We start from the raw sequence: 26069 nt of genomic DNA on the forward strand, positions 1-26069 counted from the left end.
AATGTTATTCAATTTTTTTTTAAAGATCCAAGTTGGACAAAACCTATACATCAGAGATTAATGCATGTTTTCGGTCTTATCAGATCATTATTAGGTTAAACTCTATACTAAATTTACAATCAAGATGCAGTAGAAATAAACAAACCAAGACACGTTAAATGCTACTAGGAGTACTCCCGAATCATAATTTACAATGTATATATGTTACAGTTCAAGTTGATTCTCAGTTAGAGTTGGAGTCAACTCCAACTGAAACGAGCAGTAAAAGTTAATTTTAAAAATTTAAATCAACTTTTACTAGTTGGAGTTGACTCTTCCTGGATCGATTCAGTAAATGTTGATTATACAAGAATCTCAAGTGCATTTTTGACGAGTGTGCGTTTCTTTGTTTTGACCGTTTTAACTACTTATTAATATAGTCTGTAACGTCGCCCCCGTTAAGTAAATTATTCTGATTCGATTTTTTGCACAAACTTACTCAAAGAAATACATCCGTATAACAATCCTTATAACAAATACACAGGGTGTCACGCGGTACCGCGGTCAAAAAATTGTTTAATAGTTATTTATGTACCAAGTCAGTAAAGTGGCTCTTTATCGAACGAGTCTGATATTACGAGCAGAGGAAGCGAAGCGAGCAACAGACGCGTTCGATAAAGAGTATTGAGGTGGTGCGTACAAAATTGTATCGTCAATCATAAAAAACATTAACACTTACTTACAACTTTGAGAATTTTTTTTTTAATTTTAGACGAAATAAAAAATTCGTATGACAGTAATGACAGATGACTTTTGCATGATGGCCGGTTTTGATGTTTAATCGATAGTTATCAATATTGTATACCTACCTAATTACTAAATCTGTAAAGTTTTGATTTATTTTGTATGAATAAAATTGCGAAACACTACAGAATTTTACTTCTTGACATAAATTTTATTAATAATAAGATAAATTTTGTACAATATTTTTAATAATTAAAGTAAATAAATTTTAATTTCACTCAAATAAATAATCGATTGCTGCCATTGACCACTTACATTCAATCTCGGTTAATTTGATTAATCGCGGCAGGTAAAGTAACATTCTTCTTTCAATACAACAAAGTGTTACTTTACTGCCGAAAATGAGGGCAAATGAGTACAATAATGAATGATTTTAGTGACGTTTGGCGATAAACAATGATTTTAAACAAATTCGCAAAAATAATTTTTTCACTTCGTACAATTTTTTTTAGATCCTTTGGGCCTTTTTTTCTCTAAAATTGACTGTTGTCGAGTTATTAGCGACTTAAAATTTGAAAAACGCCAAAATAACCATTTTCAAGGTTTAATAACTCGGTTAAAGATAATTATTGTGAAAGTCTAGCGAGCGGCCGTGGAGTAACGGCATAATCGCTGGCCTCATACGCCAGTGCACGTGGGTTCGAGCCCTGCCAAAGACAAACCATTTTCATTTCCAATAATGACACGAGCTGTCTCACCGTGCCTCGGAGAGCACGTTAAGCCGTCGGTCCCCCTGGGCTAGTGTACATCGACACTAGTTACTTGAAACAGGGTTAAAGATGTAAATGGCACCGGAACTGTCCGAACGGCAAAAATGCCATACGATATTATAGATTATGAAAGTCAAAAACTAAAAAAAATCAAAGATTAAAGCTACCTCTATAAGATCCTGAAGAAATTTTTGTCATTATTTCATTAATAAGATATTATTTTTAATTATTAACAATGAGCGCTAAGCGTTTATTGAGGCGGCCGTCAATGTTAGTGCGAGTGAGATGCACCATTGGACGGCCGGAATGGTGCATCTCTTTAGCACTCACCATTGACGGCCGCCTAGCGACGCACTTAGCGCTCATTGTTAATAATTAAAGATAACAGCTTAGTAATAAAGTAGTGACAAAAATTTCTGCTGGATCTTGTAGAGGGGCTATAAACTTTGATTTGGTCACTTTCTGACTTTCATAATAATGGCTTTTAACCGAGTTATTAAGCCTTGAAAATGGCTATTTTCGCATTTTTCAAATTTTAAATCGCGTATAACTCGACAACAATCAATTTTAGAGAAAAATCACAAAATACCTTTTTTTGCACAGAATAACCCAAATGATCTAAAAAAAAATTATTCGAAGTGAAAAAATTATTTTTGTGAATTTGTCTAAAAAAAATTGTTTAAACAATTTATCGATCAAGGTACTGCCTGGCACCCAGTAGATTTGTTATAAGGAGTTTTTTTATAAGGCACCCTCTTTTTAAGTAAGTTTGTGCAAAAAATTAGAATCGGAGTAATTTACCTAACGGGGGCGACGATACAGCCTAGACTAATTTGAACATATTCAGTAACATTTAATTTATAAAATCGGCTGTTTGTGTGAATCAGAATCAACTTTTACTAAATGGCATTGGGAAGAGTATAGTTTTCCTAGTTGGAGTCTACTTTTACTAGTAAATGTTGAACATAAATCTTCATTTTATATTTATAATCAACTTTTACTGAAACCAGCCGTTAGAGTTGACTCGAACTAGTAAAAGTCAACTCCAACTGGATAATCAACTTGAACTGTAACATATACATTGTAAATCCCAAATCATGATTTCCAAAGTTTATACATTGTAAATTATGATTCGCGGGTGCTCCTAGTAGAATTTAATGTGTCTTGGTTTGTTTATTTCTACTGCATCTTGATTGTATATTTAGAAGGTTAGTTAGAAGGTTAAAAATTAAAAATTTATCAAATGTCTTCATCTTTGCTTCCAGATGAAAGGATACACCATGGAAGAAAAAGAAGAAGACGTACATTCGATAAATTTTTAACTTTTATACTTCTACCAACTTGGATCTTTTTAATAAAATTTATATAGGTATAATCAAAGAATACACACCTACTTATACATGTAGGTGTGTATTATTTAGTTTATAGGTACACCAGCTACAAAAGGAAGTCTTTTTTACTTCTACAGTAAAAATATTTGTAATTAATAATCAATTTCATTCAATGGTTCAATCAGAGCCATATTATTTATAAAGTTATTTTTATTTTTTCCTCTTTTTATAAAAAATATTGTCAACACTTGATTAACTAATTTAGAAAATAAATATAAAATAAATATATACCTAGTTATGTTTGGATTCGACTCGAGTCTCTCAACATTCTCGTACAATACTCTTAACACTACGTTTCAACCGAGAAGACTGTGTGAGAGGCTGAATTGACCCTGCGCTTACCATACAGGTGACCCTTATTAGTAAAATATTATATCACTATATGCTAAGAGCGACCCCTAGCGAGGTAAAATGAAGTCAGTATCGATAACGATTAAAGTAAGCTGTAAAATCCAAGTTAATCACGCTTATAAGTCGATATTACGAATATTTATATTCCAACAGTACATCAACAATGTACCCACATATAGTCCAGGGCGCATCTGTTTTGAGATGGACGTTGAGAGGTGACTCATATTTTTTTGCAGAAATTGCTTGAAAATAACTCAAATAATAATATTTGAGTTATCCTCCCACTCAAAATGGTCCGGAACATTGTTTAAATAATCAAAATGTCAAAATATGATGGAAAAATTCGATTTTTTTATTGGTTTTTTGATTATAACTTTAAAACTATTCATTTCTGAGAAAAGTTGTACTGACATAAAAGTTGCGTAATTAAATTTTCTATATATATATAATATCGGTTTACAACGTTCTTCGAAGTCTTCCGATTTCCAATCTCCATCTCGTTCTGTCATTCCATAGATCGTCCTCGAGTTCTCTGTCCCTGATTTCTCTATCAACTCCTTCTCTCCAACTTCTTCTAGGTCTTCCTGGTCTGCGCCTTCCTCTTGGTTGCCATTCGAGGATTTGTCTTGGTATTCTATTCTCCGGCATTCTCCTTACGTGTCCGTACCAGCTGAGTTGTTTCGTCCTGATGTCGTCAACAATAGTATGTATAACCCCCATGATTTCTCGGACTCTCTCGTTTGTTATTCTGTCGCGTCTAGATATTCCCGCTGAACGGCGCCAGAAGTCCATTTCTGTTGCTCTAAGCATTTTCTCTGTTCTGTCTTTTAGGGGCCAAACTTCGCATCCATATGTTGTGATGCTTTTTATTATAGTGTTATATATTCTTTTTTTATTCTCCTTAGAAATATTTTTATCCCACAGTACGCTGTTTAGTAAGGATATGCCTTTCCTCCCCTGTATATTTCGTTCCTTAATAGCTGCATCTAATTTTCCGTCTTGAGTGATCTTTACTCCCAGGTATTTGTAGTCTTCACCTAATTTTATTTCTTGATTTTCCTCTACTCGGAGGCTATGTTGGTCTCCTCCGATACTCATGTATTCAGTTTTTTCCATATTCACCTCTAGGCCCCACTCTGTAAACTCTTCTAATAGTTTTCGCATCATGTAACTAAGATCTTCAGAGTCCTGTGCGATGATCACCTGGTCATCCGCAAAGCACAGCGTGTACAAAGTTGAGTCCGTTAGTGGTATGCCCATATTCGTACATTTTTTCTTCCATTTGTTGAGTGCTGCTTCGAGGTATATTTTGAATAGTGTTGGTGAGATACAGCATCCTTGCCTTAGTCCTTTAGTTACTGTGAATCCAGGTGTTATGAGATTTCCCGTTTTAATTCTTGTTGTTTGTTGGTAGTACAACGTTTTTAGGGCTTCAACCAATTCTATATTTACATTTGTTTTCTCCAGTGCCTCCCATAATTTAACCAGCGGGACACTATCATACGCTTTTCTAAGATCTACAAACATCAACATCAGATGGACTTCTTGGCCACGAGCAACTTTCTTTTCAATTATCTGAGTAATGGAGAAAACATGATCTATTGTAGATCGACCTGCGCGAAAACCAGCCTGTTCTTCGGCTTCCATATTTTGGTATTCTTCTTCTATTCGATTTTTAATAAGTTTTCCATATATTCTGCTGATACTACTAGTAACTGCAATTCTTCTATAGTTTTCAGGTTTTGATTTATCTCCCTTTTTGTGGATAGTGCTCAGATGTGACTCTATCCATTCTTTAGGTATTTCATGGTTATTCAAGCATTGCTGGAAAAGTTGTCTTAGCCGCTTAATTAAAACTTTAGGTCCATATTTGATGGATTAAATTTTGTACAATACAGAATTGGTTAAAAATTTAAAAAATAGTCACCCTTGTTGCAAAATAGCAATAATTGCGAAACAAACCATACAAAAACAAGTATTGGCATTTTACGTTTTTCATCCATTTACGCTACACTTAGGACTTTCATATTTTACCCAGAAAAACTTTATGATGTAGTAAAATGACACCGTAAATTTCATTAAGATCAGTTTAATAGTTTTTGCAAAATAAATTTAGAAATCCAGCTTTCGCAAAAAAAAAATCATTTTTTTTTAATGTTGCAGGACTGAATATAAAGCAGATAGCAAGTTAAATCTTTTTTACTTATAGAAGTGTACTGTACCTTTCATTTGCAATTTGCAAAATTAAAATCAATTAATTACCACGCCGTCAGGAAATTTTTTAAATAAACATTAATTTTTGGTGCTACGCGCAGGACAGCGGTGTTCGATTCACACAAGTTGATTTCCACCAAAATTTCTTCCAATCTTTATCTAACATATTATTTTCTTACTCTATATTTTGTTGTATTTTAATATTTTAATTCCACAAAAATCAACCTAATTTTATTATTGTTTGTGAAATATTGTTTAAACAATTGAATATGTTTAAAAATAATAAACTTTTATTCTCTAAGTTAAAATATATGAACAAAGAAAGTTTTTACTAAAAAAGTGTTATTTCAAAAGATAGAGTATGTGTTTTTATTTTGCAATAAACAAATTTATTTATTTATATCGAAATGTAATAAAAATTAGACTGTATCAATCATTATCAAAGGTCATTGGAATGCCCAATCAGAGCAAACTATCCGCTGGCCTGCGCGTAGCACCAATAATTAATGTTTATTTAAAAAAAAATCCTGACGCCGTGGTAGTCAATCTGTTTAAATTTTGTAAATTGCAAATGAAAGGTACAGTACACTTATATACGCAAAAAAATTTCAACTTGCTACCTGCTTTATTTTCAGTCCTGTAACATTTTGAAAAAATGAATTTTTTTGCGAAAGCTGGATTGCAAAATTTATTTTGCAAAATCGGTTGAACCGATCTTAATAAAATTTACAGTACTGTTTTATTATATCATAAAGTTTTTCTGAGTGAAATATGAAGGTCCTAAGTGTAGCATAAATGGTTGAAAAACGTAAAATACTTGTTTTTGTATGGTTTTTTCGCAATTATTGCTATTTTGCAACAAGGGTGACTATTTTTTAAATTTTTAACCAATTCTATATTGTAGAAAGTTTAATTAAGCAACTTTTATATCAATACAACTTTTCTCGGAAATGAATATTTTTAAAGTTATAATCAAAAAACGAAGAAAAAAATCAAATTTTTCCTTCGTTTTTTGACATTTTGATTATTTAAACAATGTTCCTGACCTTTTTGAGAGGGAGGATAACTCAAATATTATTATTTGAGTTATTTTCAAGCAATTTCTGCAAAAAAAATTTGAGTCACCTCTCAACGTCCAAATGTACTAATATTTTTACAGTTGCGCCCTGGTCTAATAAATGACCTCCATTTTTATACCTACTGTTTTTGTCGAGAATTACAACAAAATGTACATGGTTTCGTTTCGATTCAATTTGATTCAACTCTTACTAGCTTTGTTCGCGCTGGACAACCATTACCGAATATAGGGTATTTGCGGCTTGCGGTCCTAGGCCAAATTACCCCGATCGGCCTCCGAGCACTTCACGATCATGTAATTAAAGCATAAAGACTTAATAATAATAATAATTAAAACATTTATTTTAATTTTACTTTTTAAAATTCGTAATACAAAGCATAACACAAATGAGTAGAAATGCATCTAATGTTTTATTTGAATACGGACATAAATACACTGAAAAAAATATTGTACATAGTACCAATGAACGCCAATCATTGACTTTTTTTATATTGATTCAATGAAAATTTCGTTAATACTATAAACACGTAGTTATTAAGTAATGACCATATTCATTATTACAATGTAATTATATTAATTAAAAAATAATGAATAGAATCATTAATCCAATGAATCGATTTATCTATCCAATGACTTTTTCCAAAATACTAATAATTTGTTCATTGTATATATGAAACCATACATCAGGATTATACGGTTAAATTAATGAATATAAAACGTTGCATTAATGTACAGTATTCTTTAAATTACGAACTCGCTTATTGAATCAATGTTTTCGTAAAATTAAATCAAGGTTTTCGACTTTGATTAATAACTCGATACATTGTTTTGATTTAACGCAATCATTGTATTAATGTAATATACCTGAATCAATGATCAATACATTGTAGCACTAATCTTGTACATAAACCGATACATTTCTTAAAACTCTATAAGTGTTTTTATTGGTGTAAAAAATCACGTGACAATAGTTGCAGCCTCCTAGCAGACAGTTACCCTGCAGACTCTGGGGAGCGGTGTTTGGCACTAGTGATTTGGTTGAGTTTTCTTAGGTGTGTATTTACATATATTTTTAACTATTTATAAATTATTTTGTTGGATTTCTATAAAAAAAGTTGTACTTCTATTTCCACTTTTGCATATTGATATTGACTTTGGAGTGACATTTGTAAATGGAAATGGACTTCGAAATTCGAAAGAATTACTTCCTTTCTTTGGTGTGAAAGTCATATCAAGGATAAAACAAATAAATTTTTATTTGAAAAGATTACCCATGAATGAAGACATTACAGAATTAAAGTACCTATTTCATTATTCAATCCTGCATATTTAGTATTAATTAATTTTTGTTCTCTGTAAATTTTTTCAAAAGCTAATTCGACACATAGGTAAAATAAAATAAGAACCATTTGAAAATATTTCTAAATGGTATAATCTTATAAAAGATTAATAAATTAAATCTTTAGGTGATCAAACCTTAAATAATTGAAAAATATTATTAAATCTTGCAGTCGGTTGTATCTATCAAAGTAAAAATAAACATCTCAACATCTAGCAATTTTTTTCAGGATAAATTAAAATGTTTCTATAAAAAAAGTGATACCCAAAAATACAACGATGTTCACTATTTAGATTTATTTTTTTATAATAATTATTAATATAAATTGTAGATGGCTAACATGCAGTTCTTCTTTGGGTTCTACATCGATATTTTGTACGACCTAATAAAACGTTAAAAAAAGATCTTAATGGACATCCAAATATATAATAAAATATACCATCAGAGATTTCCAGTAATCATTCTTACATCGGGAAGACCCAGCAAGAAGTCGAAGATCATATTAGATTTTTGAAATCAAAGAAAAATGCCATTCAACCATTTGTTTTTTGTATGGGTGGTGATAATTAATCCCAGAGAGATGTTGTATTTATGGATATGTTATTGTATATGTATTTATTTTCACGATATCAGGTATACATTTTTTATATAATGTAAATATATTTTATAACAAAAATCAATTTCTGTTATATTTAGTTATTCAGTTTTTTCCAAATTACATTATAAAAAGTTGTTTGTGTTATTTAAAAATATGTTTTTTTCTTTAAACTTATAGATACTTAACATTAGTTTGAGAATCGGCAAAAAATCGTTGCTTCAACCTATATTTGTAATATTTATGTAGATATTAAGTCGTCATTTTGTTTACTGATTAGCTATTTGTATGTTATATACAAATATACATGAAGATGACATTCACTGAACCAAAAAAGTACGTAAATATAATGAAAAAACATTGATTCAAAAACGGGGAGCATTAATTTTCGTCCAAAGATCAGTATCGTTGGTCCAATGTATGTAGATACATTAACTAATGCTCAAAAACATTAACTTCTATGAATCAGTACGTTCATTCAATGTACTTTCTAGTTAAGAATTAATGTACCGATACATTGATTCATTGTACCGATCCATTGATTCAATGTACCGATACATTGATTCAATGTACCGATACATTGATTCTTAACTAGAAAGTACATTGAATGAACGTAGTAAGTCATAAAAATTAATGTTTTTGAGCATTAGTTAATGTATCTACTTACATTGGACCAATGATACTGATCTTTGTACGAAAATTAATGCTCCCCGTTTTTGAATCAATGTTTTTTTTCATTATATTTACGTACTTTTTTGGTTCAGTGTATGTTGAAATGTATTTACCAATTAAATAATCTTGGTTTGCAAATTTGTCGTAAACTCCAAAACAGCTCTAAAAATTTCTATATTTATAGGAATTTCGAACAAGAAAATTTATAGAAAGTATTCTATATTCATAGAAACCTTTGAGATGTTGGTTTTTCGAAGGATGCTGAAGATCTCTTGGACAGACCACGTGACCAACAACAAGGTGCTGAGAAAAATGAAGACTGAGAGAGAATTCCTAAATATTGTAAAAAACAGAAAAACGAGTTATCTAGGAAATAATTTACATAGGAGAAACATACAACTTTTTACGACTCATAATGGAAGGGAAAGTGGAAGGAAGAACAAAATGCTCCTGGCTGAAGAACGTGAGAGACTGGACAGGCATGGACACACATTCGATACTAAGAACCGCTCAAGATAGACTACAATTTGCTGTAGTTATAGCCAACTTTCAGTAATGGAGAAGGCACCTTAAGAAGAAGATAGAAAATATATAATTCAAAATGTTAGCAAACAGCAGTTATCACTATTCCACAAACATACGACTGTGTAGAATTATCTCGACAACGAATATTTTATTTTGCAAAATATGAAGAACGAAAGTAAATTGCAAATTACATTGTTGTTTTGTTTATTGGAATAATAATTAGAGCCATTTACTTTCGTACTTCTTATGTTGCCCACTAAAATATGCGTTGTCACGATAATCCAAAACAGTCGTATATTCGTGGAATGGACCATAATTGTAAAATTACGAGTATTAATATTGCTAATATGATTATATTATAAATAATTAGTATTGAGTTAATTGTTAAAATTAAATACCATTTGTTTCATTCGGAGGGAAAAGTACAGATGACAACAAAAGCTAAAAAAATTTGAAAAGACATTATAAGTAAAATAACAAGCAAAATAATATGAACTGTACTAGTAATAGGCTACGGTACTGAAAACTAAAAATATTAATGCCTAAAGATAGGGCCGATTTAAGTGTCACATACGTTGCACCATAATTTTCAATTCTTATCAATGCAATCCACGGCAAGCTAAAAATTGATCTAAGACTCAATGGTGCAACGCATATGTTTCGTTAATGCACGCCTTAAGCTTAAGGTCTGTTGGTGCAACCAGGCATAAGAATACAACAAATAAACTTCTAGATCGCTCAATTCATTATTCATTATTCTCTTATAATAAATATCAGATCTAAACTCTAAAAACTCACTTATCTAGCTTTTTTGGCTGCAAAATCTTTGATCAAATTTTTAAAGTCTAAGGCTTGAAAAAGCTCAGCATTTGAAACAAAACTGACCGAACTAGAAAATCTAAAATCTTCGTCAGAAGTCGAGTTACTCAAGTAGTTTTTGATTCTTTTCAACACGCTGAATGATCTTTCTCCAGATGCATTAGATGTCATCATGCCTAGTAGAATGCGCAAAGCCGTGTCCATATTCGAAAATAATGTTGTTAACTGATTTTCATGAATAATTTTCAGATACTCCAAAAGTGTACTCTCGGAGGCTTGGTAATCTTGTTGTCATAAGGTTCTCTTTTTTCATCAAATATACCTTCAACAAAGCATTTGAACTGTACACACTCTTCGTAAGTCGCCATCTATATCGATTCGATACTTTTTAGTCAAAATAGAAACGTTTACCCCCATTTCTTCATTGGAAATTGATGATAAGTTGTTTTAAATCCACATTCTTCATTAATACTGAAATAAACTTCGGACCTTTCATTCAATTCTGAATAAAGCGTGTCAATTACAACATTGAATCTTTAAGTTTTCTTTGCCATTAAAGTGGGGTTCAATGGATTTATCTTCTTTGTCTTAGCCAGGGAGAGGTTTTCTTTTCGGGCGTTTTTAAGAATATAGGTTTCATTTTTAGACAACTCTTTTCCTCTTTTTTAATAGGAATCAAAGTTGTCTCTCAGACTCAATGCATACTCCTTTAGAGATTTGTATGTTGCAAGTCACATTCAAGTCTGTAGCAGTTAATGTTTTACTACTCTTGTTAAAACGTTATAAAATACCGTACCGTACCACGTGTTTCGTAGAATAGCCGTTCTCTTATTTGAAAAATTGTTTACTGATTTCAATTCACTTAGTAAAATTTTTTTACCAAAAAAAGTTTTTTTTACGAAACGCTGCGGCCCTAGGCCGTAGCCTAGTCAGCCTAGTGGTAAATCCGGCACTGTGGACAACCCGAACGAATGGACAAGGAAATATAGAACCAGAAATAAACAACAGGGTAATTAGTGCAACAAAATTATACTATGCACTAAATAAAAGTTTTATTAGGAAGAAAGACGTAAGTCTGAAAACAAAAATGAAAGTATTTCAAACTGTATACTAGCCGGTACTACTCTACGGTAGTGAAACGTGGACAGTGAACGACAACATCCGTAGTAAAATTCAAGCATGCGAAATGCGATATTTAAGTGCGGTTTCCGGGGTGACCAGACGTGATCGTATAAGAAATGAAGACATACGTGAAAGGTGCGGTGTTGGAAGGACCTTAGACAGACTTGAAACGAAACAGTTATCGTGGTTCGGACATATGGCGAGAATGAGTGAAGGTAGAACTGTAAAGAGGGTATGGAAAGCGGCATCTGACAACAAACAACGAAGAGGCAGACCAGCAAGAACGTGGAACGCAAATATTGGAAAGGCTTGCGTAAAAAGAAATATTGGCTGGAGAGAAGCAGAAAGGTACTTACTTATGGTATTTTAGGTACCTACTTATGTATTTTTTATATGATGTATAAGTTTCACTGGTTCAATGTGTACATTTTTGAAAAAAATTGGTATTAAAATAAATACTTTTTTTAATTTAAAAAAAATCATTTTTTTTTTCAAAATAACTTAAAAATGATTAGTAATATCAAAAATCTCGAAGAGTAAATCTTCATATTTTGCGATACGGTTTCTCCAGTTACTATATGGACAATTCTTAATGAAACACCCTGTATACCAGTTATTTAAAATGTCCTGGTTATTTTGATTTGCAGGCTTGTTAATGATAATGGTTATATATTTTTTTATATTTTATACGTAACAAAATAAAATACAAAATAACGGTCTTAAACTTAAAAACAGGGAATGAACTAATAAAAATACGGCAATTAGGAAGGAAGCCAATATTTTCAGGAAGAACTGTAAGATAAATATGCCATAAGAGTGAAGCCCTACCAACATAATGCTTAAATGCGATGCAAAAGTTCCTTTAAGAAAGCTTCAGAGTATAAGCAAATTTCCCGAGGCAAGAGAATAAACTTTATGTGAAAGAGTTGTCAGCGGCAATGTTAAGTAGATCTATAGAATGCTAAGAAAATTTTGAACCGAGAATTTTAGAATATTTTAATCATATTTTCCAAGAACTTTGTTCGTCAATTATCTACTAAATTTACTGGAAATAAAAGTTTTGATACTAGTTAATGTATAAGATGGTTCGCTAATATAATAAATCAATATTAAACAGTCAGTTGGAAAATTTTGAAACAATCTATTGAATTTTGTATCAAGCAAATAATTATTATTAAAAAAAAACATTACAATAATTATTATTCATAAATAACTACAAACTTGATAACTTTTTTATTGATATTATATAAGTATAAAGTAATAACCTAATAACATTGTTCCACCATTTCGAATAACCACTTCGAATTCAGTATCTACAGGAAACCAACACAGGCCGACCATGTTATCCCAGCATCTTCCAACCACCCAATGTCACACAAACTTGCTGCTTTTCATAGTTACATACACCGTCTTGAAACCATCCCCTTATCACAATCCAACTACACTAAAGAATTAAATATAATACGTCAAATTGCTTTCAACAACGGATACGATCCACACATCATAAGCAAGCTCATACATAAAAGACAGCTCAGGGTCTTACGACATGCCGCGTTCCCTATGGGTTTGACAACCAAACCTACTTATGCTTCCATACCTTTTCACGAAGATCGACTATCTGGGGATATTTCAAATATTATAAAAAGATCAGTAGATAACGTCCAAATTTCTTTTAAGGTATCCAACAACATAGGAGAGTCTCTATCTAACGCCAAAGATATTATCAACTATATGAATCGTAGTGGTGTTTACAAACTACAATGTTCTGACTGTGATGCCACCTACATAGGAAGAACTTGTAGATCACTTGCTTCTCGCTCTCTTGAACACATCAGAAGAGAGAATACCTCTACCTTCTCACAACATCTCAAAGGGAAAAATCATACTCTGAACATCCCAGATTATGTTTCTCTTCTACACAATATCCCCCAAAGAGACTTTCTGAAGTTGGACTTGTACGAGGACCTGGAAATAGTCAGAGAAAAACAAAAAAGCCCAAATTGTGTCAACCGCCATGTTTCGTTTAACCGGGACTTCCATCCACTTCATCGACAACTTTTTTCTTAACTTTTCACCTCTTTATTACTCTATCGCTTTCACATAGCCACATTTACAGTTGATTTGACACAATTCATAATGATTTTCTCTCTTTATTCATCTCTATCCATCAACCACTATCACTATCCAATTATACACACACACTAACCAATAGCTGCTATCATCACCCACATACATACCGTTTCATCTTTAAATTTTCATCAATAATTTAATTATATCCACCCCATATAATCATACTGCAACTAAATTTAATAGTCTCACTACTCTTTCTGGGTCCCGTTCATGTTACATTTTAATTATATTCTCATAAATTTATAACACCACCCCTCTCCCCTATGTTAGCTATCTCATATATTGGTCTGTTTTGTCGAACCCTTAGAGTTCTAGGCGATATGCAGGGATCTTGAGAAATGGTGGCATGTATCTTAGCTTGTATTATATATCCCTCCCAGATCAGAAAACAGTTCTACACCTTTGTCACCCACACAGCGATTTTTATGGTACTTCCCCATACTATAACAACTTCCAATTATTGTAATATAATTGATAACTTTTAAATAAACACACAACTGCTTTTCTAAGCCCTAGATATCACATATAAAGGGTTTGATAATGTTTACTAAGTTTTCTGTATTATGTGTAATGTGGTTTGCCTACTTCCTCCATTACAATATTTTAACATTTACATCAAGTCTATTTCCATTTTTACAGACTATCTACCACAGTGGGAACGACTGTTTTTATTGTTATTAATTTAACAAATTTTACAATAAATACCACAAAACAACAGGGAAATTATAACTTCCTGTGGAACTGTCTTTCCTGTCATGTCACCATTCAGAATTTCCGTTATCAAAATCACTTGCTTCCGTACAGTCATGATGTGAACTTGTCAGATAGAGCTCATTGGTACCTCGTGCGAAAAACATCGGATATCTTAATCATCCATGTTATAATTCACATCTTTGTCATATGTTCCGATGACGGATCAATTGTAAAGGGTTTTTACCCTGTTATTTTTACTTTGGTGGCTTGCATGTAGATTCTATGTAAGTGAGTATAACCTATAACTTTTTATAACCTTAGTCAAAATTTTAAATACTTTGCATCATTTTATCTGGTTGTACACATTTTAGGATTGCACTGATGATGATTGGTCAACCGATCGAAAACTAGTTCTGTCTTTGATGTAGCCCTGTATAGGGATTTTAACAAATATACCTTTTATAAAGGATTTTATGTTTTTGTAATGGTATACAGCCAACTACAGGAAATTTTTCCTCGTGGAATTGTTTAAGAAATTCTTAAACAATGGTAATAAATAAATATATCGCCGGCCCGGAATACAAATGACGTAACTGCAAAATTTGTAATTAACTTCTAAAATACTGTATACAGATGATACAAAAGCGACAGAACTGTAACTATGTGCTGAGGCACCACAGGGTAGTTGCGTCGTTATTGAAATACGCACCATTTTAGACCTTGTTTCAAATGAATAATGACGCAACTGTAAATAGGGCTGACAATGGGGGGGACTAAATTAAGATAATGAAATTCGGACGAATAGGGATGAAAATAAAATCCATCGCTGTAAGAATAAACGGCATACTAAATATTTAAGAATAAAAATCCACGAGGAAAATAAAATTCCTGGAGCTGGCTGTATACCATAAATCACAAAAAATACAAGATCCTTTGTAAAAGGTATATTTAAAATACCCCAATAAGGGTTACATCACAAAACAAAACGTTTTCGGATTAACAAGTAATCCATCATCAGTGTTTAGCCAATAGCTAAACTATTTAAAAATAGTTTTTTCTACAGAAAAATTTTATCAAGAACTACTCAACTGTAGATAGGGTTGAAAATGGGGTAATTAAATTAAGATAATGAAATTCGAACCACTAGGGATAAAACTAAAAGCCATCATTGTAAGAATAAACTCCATATCGATGCTCCGGACGGTTACGCTTTATTTAATCACTATTTTAAATATTTAAAAATTTTTAGATGAAGAGTGACGCAACTGTAAAAAGGGTTGATTCGATTCTTTATTATGTTCTTGATTAGTGGGATGTCTAGCTAGATCATTGTGAAGTGTCTGGTTAGATACTTACCATGGAACTTTACTTATCATACGGAGTATTTTGGATTATGTTTGGAGTATTTTCGTATTTGAAGGTTAAACTGCAGCCCCATAGTTCTATTTCGTATGCCCAAACTGGTATGAGCATAACTTTGTAAAGAAGCAGTTTATTTTCGAGAGATAACTAAGACCTTTTTTTAAGTAGCCAGTTCATATTTTTTAAATGTTGAATGGGTGGCATATGTGAGTTCATTTTAAATGAAGTAAAGAAACATAGACTTACAAAAACCGGTTTTCGTTTTTTCTTATTCCAATAGGTTACAATGTTACATTTACAATGCACTTTAGTTTGCGATACTCCACTCGACTCGATACTCGATATCAATATGATCAAAATTAGTACTATCGAAAGAACATCAATATCAATATAAATAAAACACAATTTTTAATAAAACCATTTTATTCTATTAATTATTATTAATAGAATACTTACATTAAGATTATTATACTAGAATAGACATTATTTTTGGTAATCAGAAAAAGTCATTCACCCACTTTCAATGTCAAGAGTCAAGTGTGAAAAATAGATGATGTGTGCGTCTACTTCAACCAAATCACTTCTTAAGTAAATATTATGATTTCCAATACCTTTTCAACGAAATATAATAAAACTTAATTGTTTCTGGCTGATGTGAGTTTGCACTTTCAGTTTGCTTCTGTATTTATAAAATAAAATTTGAATTATGGTTTTGTTTGGAATAATTACTTGAGAATAATAATTATGATTGGGATCCAAAATAAAACCTAACCTAATCCTAATCACCGTAAAAACCTAATAACCGGTTTTTACTTTAAAAAGAAAAAACCGGTTATAACCGGGACAAAAAGCAACCGGTAAAACCGGTTATTGCAAAGTAAAAAAACCGGTTTTATGTTAAAACCGGTAGGTTTTTCCCATCTCTAATATTTAGATCATGTGTTTAGTTTAAGATCTAATTATTTTCGTTTTTCATCCAGATGCAATCCCAAGTATTTGACAACTGGTTTCATGGGAAACGAGGTATTATTGGGGACATGCAGATTTTCTTGTTGTAAAAATAATTTGTACCATAGTTCTATTCCGTATGCCCAAACTGGTATGAGTATATCTTTGTACAGATGCAGTTTATTTTCAAGAGATAAAGACCTCTTTTTAAGTAGGCAGTTCATATTTTTTAGTTTAAGATCTAATTATTTTCGTATAGTTTTAATGTGCGTTTTACATATGAGTTTTTCATCCAGATGCAATCCTAAGTATTTGACGACTGGATTCATGGGAATCGAGGTATTATTGGGGACATGCAAATTTTCTTGTTGTAAAAGTAATTTCTACTGATTTGCTAGCATTAACTAGGGGTCTCCAAGTTCTTGAAAATTTCAAGATCTTGTCTTGATCTTGTCTTAATTTCAAGACAAGGTCAAGACAAGAAGTAATTTTAGATTTCAAGACAAGACAAGAAATTTCATGTTAATACCAAGATTCCTTGTCAAGAGATCAAGAAATCTTGAAATAATTTGACTTATAATGAAACTCTAAAAAGTATTTATTTATTAAAAAGGTACCATATTTTAACACAATATAACGTATTTTACTTTATTGAACATTTTTTTTGCTAAAACGATTTACAAGAATGTAAATTAAAAATAATACCTGATACTTACCTAATCCTGTTGAAAATAAAATTGCAAACTAGATCTAAGAAAAGTCTCATCAAAGAATATATCGCACCTTTAATAATAAAGTGGCACAACTCAAAATTCTTAAATTTTGATTTTTAGTCATAAAACGACCGAACATAGTGCCCTCTATTGATCTAATGCTAACACATGTTAAAATCGGACACCCCTGTAGGTAGATTTCTGCTTGGGTCAGTTTAGTACCGCACTGTTTCACTTTGGCGGTTCAGTCATAAACTGATCGGTTTTAGAGTTACTTCAGCAGCGAAAGGAAGAACATCGTCGATCGTTGAAATATTCAGAATTGTGTCAGTTTATTACTTAAAGTTAAGGTACGTAATTTTTTTATTTTAATCATAAACAGTGATATTCGTAGTTGTATCAGTTTATTGCTCAAAATCCTTTAAATATGGTAGAACTTCTACCAATTATGTCAGTTTATTATCAAATATTTAGCATAAAGAGTAAAAAGCGCATTCGCCAACCAAGTAAATGGAAACAGAATACAGCAAAAAGATTAAGCAATTCTGGTAAGTCTAATGTTTCAATGTCTAAATATAAAAGAGTTGTTGAGGCTCGAAGTATTAAACCACCTTGCCTTGAGAAATGTGGGCTAAAGTGCAGGAAGAAAATCAGTGAGGATGCAAGAAATATAATTTTTAACAAATTTTGGGAGCTGACAGATATTAGGTAATAAACAGAGATTATTTATTAATTCTAATACTAAAGATCTCATACCAAGGTTCAAATATACGAATGCTGCAAATCCAAGAATTAACAATAAGGCATTTTTCTTTACTATTGATGACGAACAAAGAAAAGTATGTAAACTTTTTTTTAAATATTTTGAGCATTACGGATCTTATGGTACGAACAACTTTTAAAAAAGTAGACCAACATGGCTTCATAAAAGATGATAACCGAGGAACGCATGGCAGTCATACCGAAATTAGTGGAAAACTTGTACAAGATATAAAAGATCACATTAATTCGATACCATGTATCGAATCCCACTATCTCAGAACTAATACTTCACGTGAGTATATCGATGGGGGAAAAGTGTAGCAGAACTTTTCAGAGACTTTAAAGAGAGTCAAATACAGAAAAATAGATCATTTGGCAAATACTGTACATTAAGGTTTTTACGACTCATTTTAATATAGGGTTTTTTAAGCCCAAGAAAGATCAGTGTGGTCTGTGTCTTTCTTATAATAATACAAATGAGGAAGCAAGACAAAACATACTTAAACAATACGAAACACATCTTGAAGAAAAAGAGTTGTGTAGGAAAGAAAAATATATTGATCGCCTTCATATAGAAGACAATAAAAAAAGTTGTTATTTATGACTTGTAGGTAGTGCTTTCGTGTCCAAGGGGTGATATATCTGCGTTTTATTACAAGTCGAAACTTAAAGCATATAATTTTACTTTGGTTGAACGAAATAAAATAGATCCAAATAATGAAAAATAAGCAAGCCTATAGTGATGTTCATTGTTTCTATTGGAACGAAAGAGATGCAAAACGTGGTTGCAGTGAAATCGGTTCTTCTTCTATACTATAATGAAGTATTTTGAAATATCCAAAAATGCCAACTTTTCAGAGAGAGAACCGGAAGTAACCTTTTTCTCGGACAACTGCTGTGGACAAAATAAAAATAAAATTATTGCCACCTTATATTTATATGCAGTAACTCTAAAATATTAAAGTTATAACACATAAGTTTCTGATTAAGGGTCATAGACAATGTGCATAGTCTAATTGAAAAATAGATTAAAAGGAATCTAAAATCTGGCCCCATATATTCGCCCCATCAGTACGTGTCTATAATTAAAACTGCAAAAAAAATTAAGTCCTCCATTAACAGTTCATGAGCTTACTTTTGAGTCATTTATGGATCTAAAAAAGCTTCAAGAAGAATGGGGATACAACTACAATATTAATACTCAAGGAAATACCGTAGTGTGGAACGATATTAAGGTCCTGTTGGTTAAAAAAGGAAATCCATTTAGCCAATTTTTATAAAACGTCGTATAAACAGGATACTTTTCTTGAAATTAACGTACGAAACAAAAGAAAGAAAATGCCTCTTTTGATGGATATAATTCCAATACGCGCATATGAGAAATAAGATTAGGTGAAAATAAGAAGAAAGATCTCCAAGAGTTAATTGCCAAGAAGCTGATTCCAAATTATTATGCAGAATTTGACAAACTTATGCTTAAATCAATTTTTTTACTGTTGCCAATTTTTTGTACACACTTCTTTCGTGGATGCCCAATGTTTATTTAGTCTACAGAAATAATAATTTTTGTTTGTCTAACCTTTTCGTCTTGTATTTCATGCACCTATGATAAAACCTTTATTAATTTTTGTAGGTACTAAAAACCTAACATTAATTTTAGTGCATTGATGTAGTAGTAAACTGACACATTATATTTTATAACAATAGATAATTTTAAATTAAAATAATAAACAGCAGTATTTCGAAACCGTCCTTATGTTGTAGCTTTACTTTAAATCATAAATTGACACATTTGTTAATAATACTTTCATATTAAAAAAGTTTTTAGTACTAAAGTGACACAAGTTTTTTTTTTACTAAAAATATCAAAATTTCATTTATAACAAAAGTATTACATTACACGAAATTTGCACAGATTACACTGAAAACTACAAGGTTCCTTTCAGTGAAATATATTGTCTCAGAAGTATTATAGGTTCGGCACTAACAACGATACAAAAGAGATAACCCTAATTATAGAAACGTTTTTTGCGTTTTCTGCAAAATCGAATTTTTTGAGTTGTGCCACTTTATTATTAGGGGTGCGATATACTCTCCTAGAAGAAGAGTTTGAATGGAACAGATGGTCACGTTTATTTGTCCCTTGAAAATACCGTAGCCATTGTCAGGCCACATGCACCTACTTAGTAGGTGCATAAAATCCTATGCTGAAACGTTACAGGGCAGTATCCTTCTATAAGGTCTATATTCTTTGATTTCATCTTCAGAGGGTGGTCCGTGAAGAAAGGGCTTGGTTCATATAAAGGTTCTATCCAGAATTTAATTGTCAGTGAGTTGAAGGTAAATAGGAAAAATGTTTAAATGATTAATTAATATGAAATTTTTGAATTTACTTCGCGTTGAGATCTAGGCCGCTGCTTGCATAGCTTGCAGCGCTTCTTGTTATCGGTCCTGTACGCATGCGTATGGGTATGGTCTTTTTCGCTAATTTAATTTCTACGGTATTCTGTACCGTATTCTAATTGGTTTCCATGCAGTTGAGACTGTTGAGACATCTTCTCTTGTATATAAAACTTTTGGATGTTCTTCAATTTCTATAGCTTCCTTGAATAGATGCTTGGTATTATTTTCAATGCTGGATAGCATCGTTGTTTCATTTCAGTTTATTTTATGTCCTGTGTTTATGACATGTTATATTAGGGATCACCTCTTCTCTTTCTTTTGATGGTATATTGATGTTCTGCTCTTCTAAGCTATAGAAATCAAGAGATCGGCCCCAAAGGAGGATGAATTAACAAATGGTCAACGGCATAAAAATGCAGAAGGCAATGAGAAACAGCACTGCCTTAAAGACTCATAGAGTACTCTAGCTCAGGTAGATCACTATTGAATTGACAATTCAATTATTGCAAACCGTTACTAATCATGAGAAGCGGAGGCCTAGATTCGGCAGGAGAGGAGAAACATATTTATACCACGAGGCCTCTTAGGTCGTAAACATGCAAAAACCTCGTGAAGAAAAATAAGAAATAAGAAAGTTTGATTTGAGAATATGCACATGGAATGTCAGAAGTATATCTGCGGCTGGGAAACTTGACAACGCAATTCAAGAAACGAAATGAATGAAACTAGGTCCACAGAATAAGCGAACTGAGATGGCCAGAGTCAGGAACTTGTAAAAAGGACAGTGTATTATGTTATGCCGGTATAAGCACAGAAGACCCGAATCACAAAAATGGTGTAGATATATTACTTAGTATCATTAAAACGGAGTAAATATGTGACCAATTTTGTACCAGTCTCAGATAGAATAATATTACTCCAAATAAATACTCAACCATTCAAAACCAATATACTTCAAATCTATGCCCCGACTGCAGGTAGGAAATTTGATGATGAAGTCAACACGTTCTATGATCAAATCCTAGACATTACTTATGGTCTTGAACAACCTAATGATCGAGGACAGATCTTGTATGAATTTTGTAAAGATAGCGAAATGATCATTGCAAACACTTGGTGCACACTACCCGAGAGACGACTATATACAGTCGGGTGTAAAAAAATCGATCCACTGAAAATTTGGTCATTTTTGATGACTCGAATTTCCTAAATCTGTTGTTCGATTTAAGTGATTTTTTTACAATGTTATAGCCGTATTCATTATCAATATTGCTGTAATAATATTGTTGCTACACAGGTAAACTGTCATTGTATACCGAGTGTACGAATCAAACTGTTTTTTTTCTCAAAGTTCGCATTACCCTGTGAACTATTCTAGAGTTTATAAAATACTGAAAATAAAAACCAACTATAGCCTCAGGTTTTCTTAACATTCTGTTTTTAGATTCATTCGCTTATGATGGATAATAAAAAAGTTAGCTACTTTAACAACTGGCCATGTTCGTCATCAGTACAGGGTGTTTCGAAATAAGTGCGGCAAACTTTAAGGGAGAATTTAACACATGAAGATAATGACAGTTTGCTTTATAATCATATGTCCGCAAACGGTTCGTTTCCGAGATACGGGATGTTCAATTTTTTTTACAAACTGACGATTTATTTATTGCTTTAAAACCAGTTGAGATACGCAAATTAAATTTGGTGGGTTGTAAGACGTAGTTATTGCACATTTTTTGACATAGAATTAAGAATTTATTATTCACCATTAGTGTGCAAACGGGTATTATGACCGATCATATTAAAAACAAAATATATGACAAAGTCAAAGTTTGCAATAATCATCTCAGGTTAGAACTAAAACAGGGAATGGTTAAGTGCTATGTTTGGTCTGTACTCTTGTATAGTGCAAAAGTGTGGACATTAAAAATTGAAACAAATACTTTCGTAATCTCCAGAGGTAAGCTCCGTTTATTAGTAATTATGACTTTATGATTTTCTTGTTCTGAGTTTGTTTGTTGACAATTTTCTCTGGGTTTCATGTCACTAGCTGTAAAATACAGTTGTAAAATAACATAAAATAATACGGCGCAGACAATAAAAAAGAAACAATAAATATACTAGTAGTAGTACTTTATCCAAACCATCAATAATAGTGTTTATAGTCGGAATTAAACAGTTGGACATTCAACATTCATAACACATAATAAATAATGTTTCGGCAATCGGCTATACCGACAACCAACACCGATGTATCGGACTCAAAAGTTCCGACAATGGCCATCCATTTGTTTTGGGGAAAACACATTAAAATATAAATCGAACGAGGTATACGAGCGAGAGACACAATACGTGGTCCAGAAGAAACGGCCCTCCTGTTGTGCTCCGTCTAATCTTCAAGGGTCAGAAAATTACTTACAGTGCCGTCAAACGTCAACAGTTCCCTTAAAAGTCTCTGAAACAAACTTGAATCTGTGACGGTTTTTACTTTTTGTTCAATTTTTATATCATTTGAAAAAATTGACGAATTGAAAAATTGGCACAGTAGACCGACACGATAGGACTCCGAATAAACACAGAGAGAACTAAATTTTTAAAAAATAATAACCATCCAAATAATAAAATATAAAATAATGATAAACGGTAAGGAAGTAGAAAGAGGTAGACAAGTTTCCATATCTGGGATCAGTCATGGAAAGGAGCGAGTGGTGTAAAAAGGATATACAGACAAGAATAATAAGGGCTCAACACGCATTCAACGCTTTAAATAGAATTTGGCAAACAAACGAAATGTCGGAAACAACAATAATTAAAATCTTTGAGAGTTGCATCACAAGTTGGGCCCTGATTCTAATTCATTTTTCGACTGAAAACAAGTCGCAATCAATATGGCGACGTTGAAATGCAACTGTGCGAGCCTTGTGGATTTTAGTTGAACTAACGAAATGACGTCATAAAATAGCGACTATCGAAATTAATAGCGACTTCAAAAAAGTGGTTGATATTATAATTTCATTATAAAACATTAATGTGTTTTGTTTGTTTGTTTTATGGAAATTTGCTGGTTTTGGAGGAATTAGATAGAATAGTATTAAATTAGAAATATAATAAATATAATAATTGAGAATTTCCACAATGTGAATTATCAACTTAATGAAAGATGTAAGGTAATCATCTAGAAAAATTAGTATAAAACAAGGAAAATTATGTACCAGCTATTTTATTGCTGGACGTACTGGAATCAAATCTTAAGATTTCATATATTAGTAATATAGCTATGCAAAGTCCGCAGAAAGTGTGTTATATGGTTTATAAACAAATTAGCGCTCCGAAATATTTTTTTCAATTATTGCTCTGTAACTCAGAAGATTTTAACGTTAAACCAAAAGCACGAACATAAAAATTCACTGTAATTGAATTCTGCACATAGATATTTTTTTCCGATTTCTTTCGGCGGAAATTTTCCTCGGGAAATTCGGGTTTTCCAAACAAAATCTTTAATTTTCAACTAAAATTTTAGGGAAGTAATTATTTATCAATAATTAATAACTTGGTGATATAAATCTGTTTTGTTATGAGTGTCTTGAAGATATGAAAATTTGTATGTACAAAGAGGACCGGAATAAAAAGGTAATGGTTCAAAGATTGAAATATTGTTGTTTATAACTCTGTCGCAAATGCCGGTCAAATTTGACCGGTTATACCTGGAACCACTCCTCGCAATTCAATTATTTTTCTTCGAAATGGGCACAGAAGCCGTGCCCTTTTCAACAGCGTTAACTTAATTTAATTTAATCTTTTTTTTTTTGAGGAGTTATATTTGTTTATAAGCCAAAAAATTGTTTCTTTACAACATTCCTGAGACCGCTCAAATAGTCCAATTTCAATTCTGTAAAGTACGTTGAATAGGTATAGTGCTTTTTTTACGAAAATCATAGTTATTCTGGTTTATCATAATCTTTCTGGTTAATATTTCAACCGAAATTTTTTAATTAACATTTTAATTATTGCTAAACTATTGGTTATATTGTCGCCGGTCTCCTGATATACAGAGAGGGACTAAATTATGGAATAAATTCATTTTCTCTAAAATTGACGATTTGGATTGCATATATTAGTAATATGGGGTATCACAAGTCCGCATAAAGTGTGTTATTTTATTTATAAACAAATTAGCACTCCTAAATCTTCTTTTTTTTTCAATTAGTGCTCTGTAACTCCTAAGAGTTTTCCTTTAAGCGAAAAACACTCAAATAAAAATTCATCGTAATTTAGTTCTGCACAAAGTTATTTTTTTTCCGATTTCCTTCAACAAAAATTTTACTCAGAAAATCCGAGATTTCCCAAAAAAATCTGCAATTTTCAATTAAAATTTTAGGAAAGTAATTATTTATCAATAATTAAATAAATGGATGACATCAAAGATTTTTTATAGTAGATTATACAGAGAGGGGCTAAATTATGGAATAAATTCATTTTCTCTAAAATGGACGATTTTGAAGCAAAATCCCGAAACAGGTCGAATTTTATTTTCAAATTAAAATTTTTTGGCATATATTTCATACTAGTGACGTCATATATCTGAGCGTGATGACGTAATCGATAATTTTTTTATTGGGAATAGGGGTCGTGTGGTAGGTCATTTGAAAGAGCGTTCACATTAATGTCATGATTTATACAGGGTTGCCAAAAAAATAATTTTTGAATTAAATTACTTGGCGCAAAAAGAAGAATGTATGTAATTTATTTAACTCAAAATACATTGTACTGCTGTCAGAAAATAGAAAAAAAGTTTATTTCACAAATAAACATTTCTTTTCGCTTAAATTAAATCACAAACAGCCAAATTGGCAGTTTGAACATTTAATTTAAGCTAAACGCAATGTTTATTTGCCAAATTAACTTTTTTTTCTATTTTGTGACAGCAATAGCAATTTGAGTTAAATAAATTAGGGAGCGTTCAAGTATTACGTAACGCGATTTTGACCCCGCTCCCCCCCTACGTAACGCACTCTAATGGGAGTTTAACTATTACGTAACGCAATTTTGGAAGATATTTGACTCCCCCCCCCCACCTGCGTTACGTAATACTTGAACGGTCCCTTACATACATTCTTCTTTTTGCGTCAATTATTTTGGTTCAAAATTTTTTTTTTGATCACCCTGTATAAATAATGGTATTAATGGTTATAATACTAAATAGAAAATTAAACGCCTTTTTAAATGAGCTACCGGTAATACTTGAACGGTCCCTTACATACATTCTTCTTTTTGCGTCAATTATTTTGGTTCAAAAAATTTTTTTTGATCACCCTGTATAAATAATGGTATTAATTTTTATAATACTAAATAGAAAATTAAACGCCTTTTTAAATGAGCTACCACATGACCCTCATTCCTATTTAAAAAATAATTGATTACGTCATCACGCTCGGATGGATGACGTCACTAGTATGATAGAT

This window comes from Diabrotica virgifera, chromosome 10, assembly GCF_917563875.1.
Source record: "Diabrotica virgifera virgifera chromosome 10, PGI_DIABVI_V3a".
Lineage (NCBI taxonomy): Eukaryota > Metazoa > Arthropoda > Insecta > Coleoptera > Chrysomelidae > Diabrotica > Diabrotica virgifera.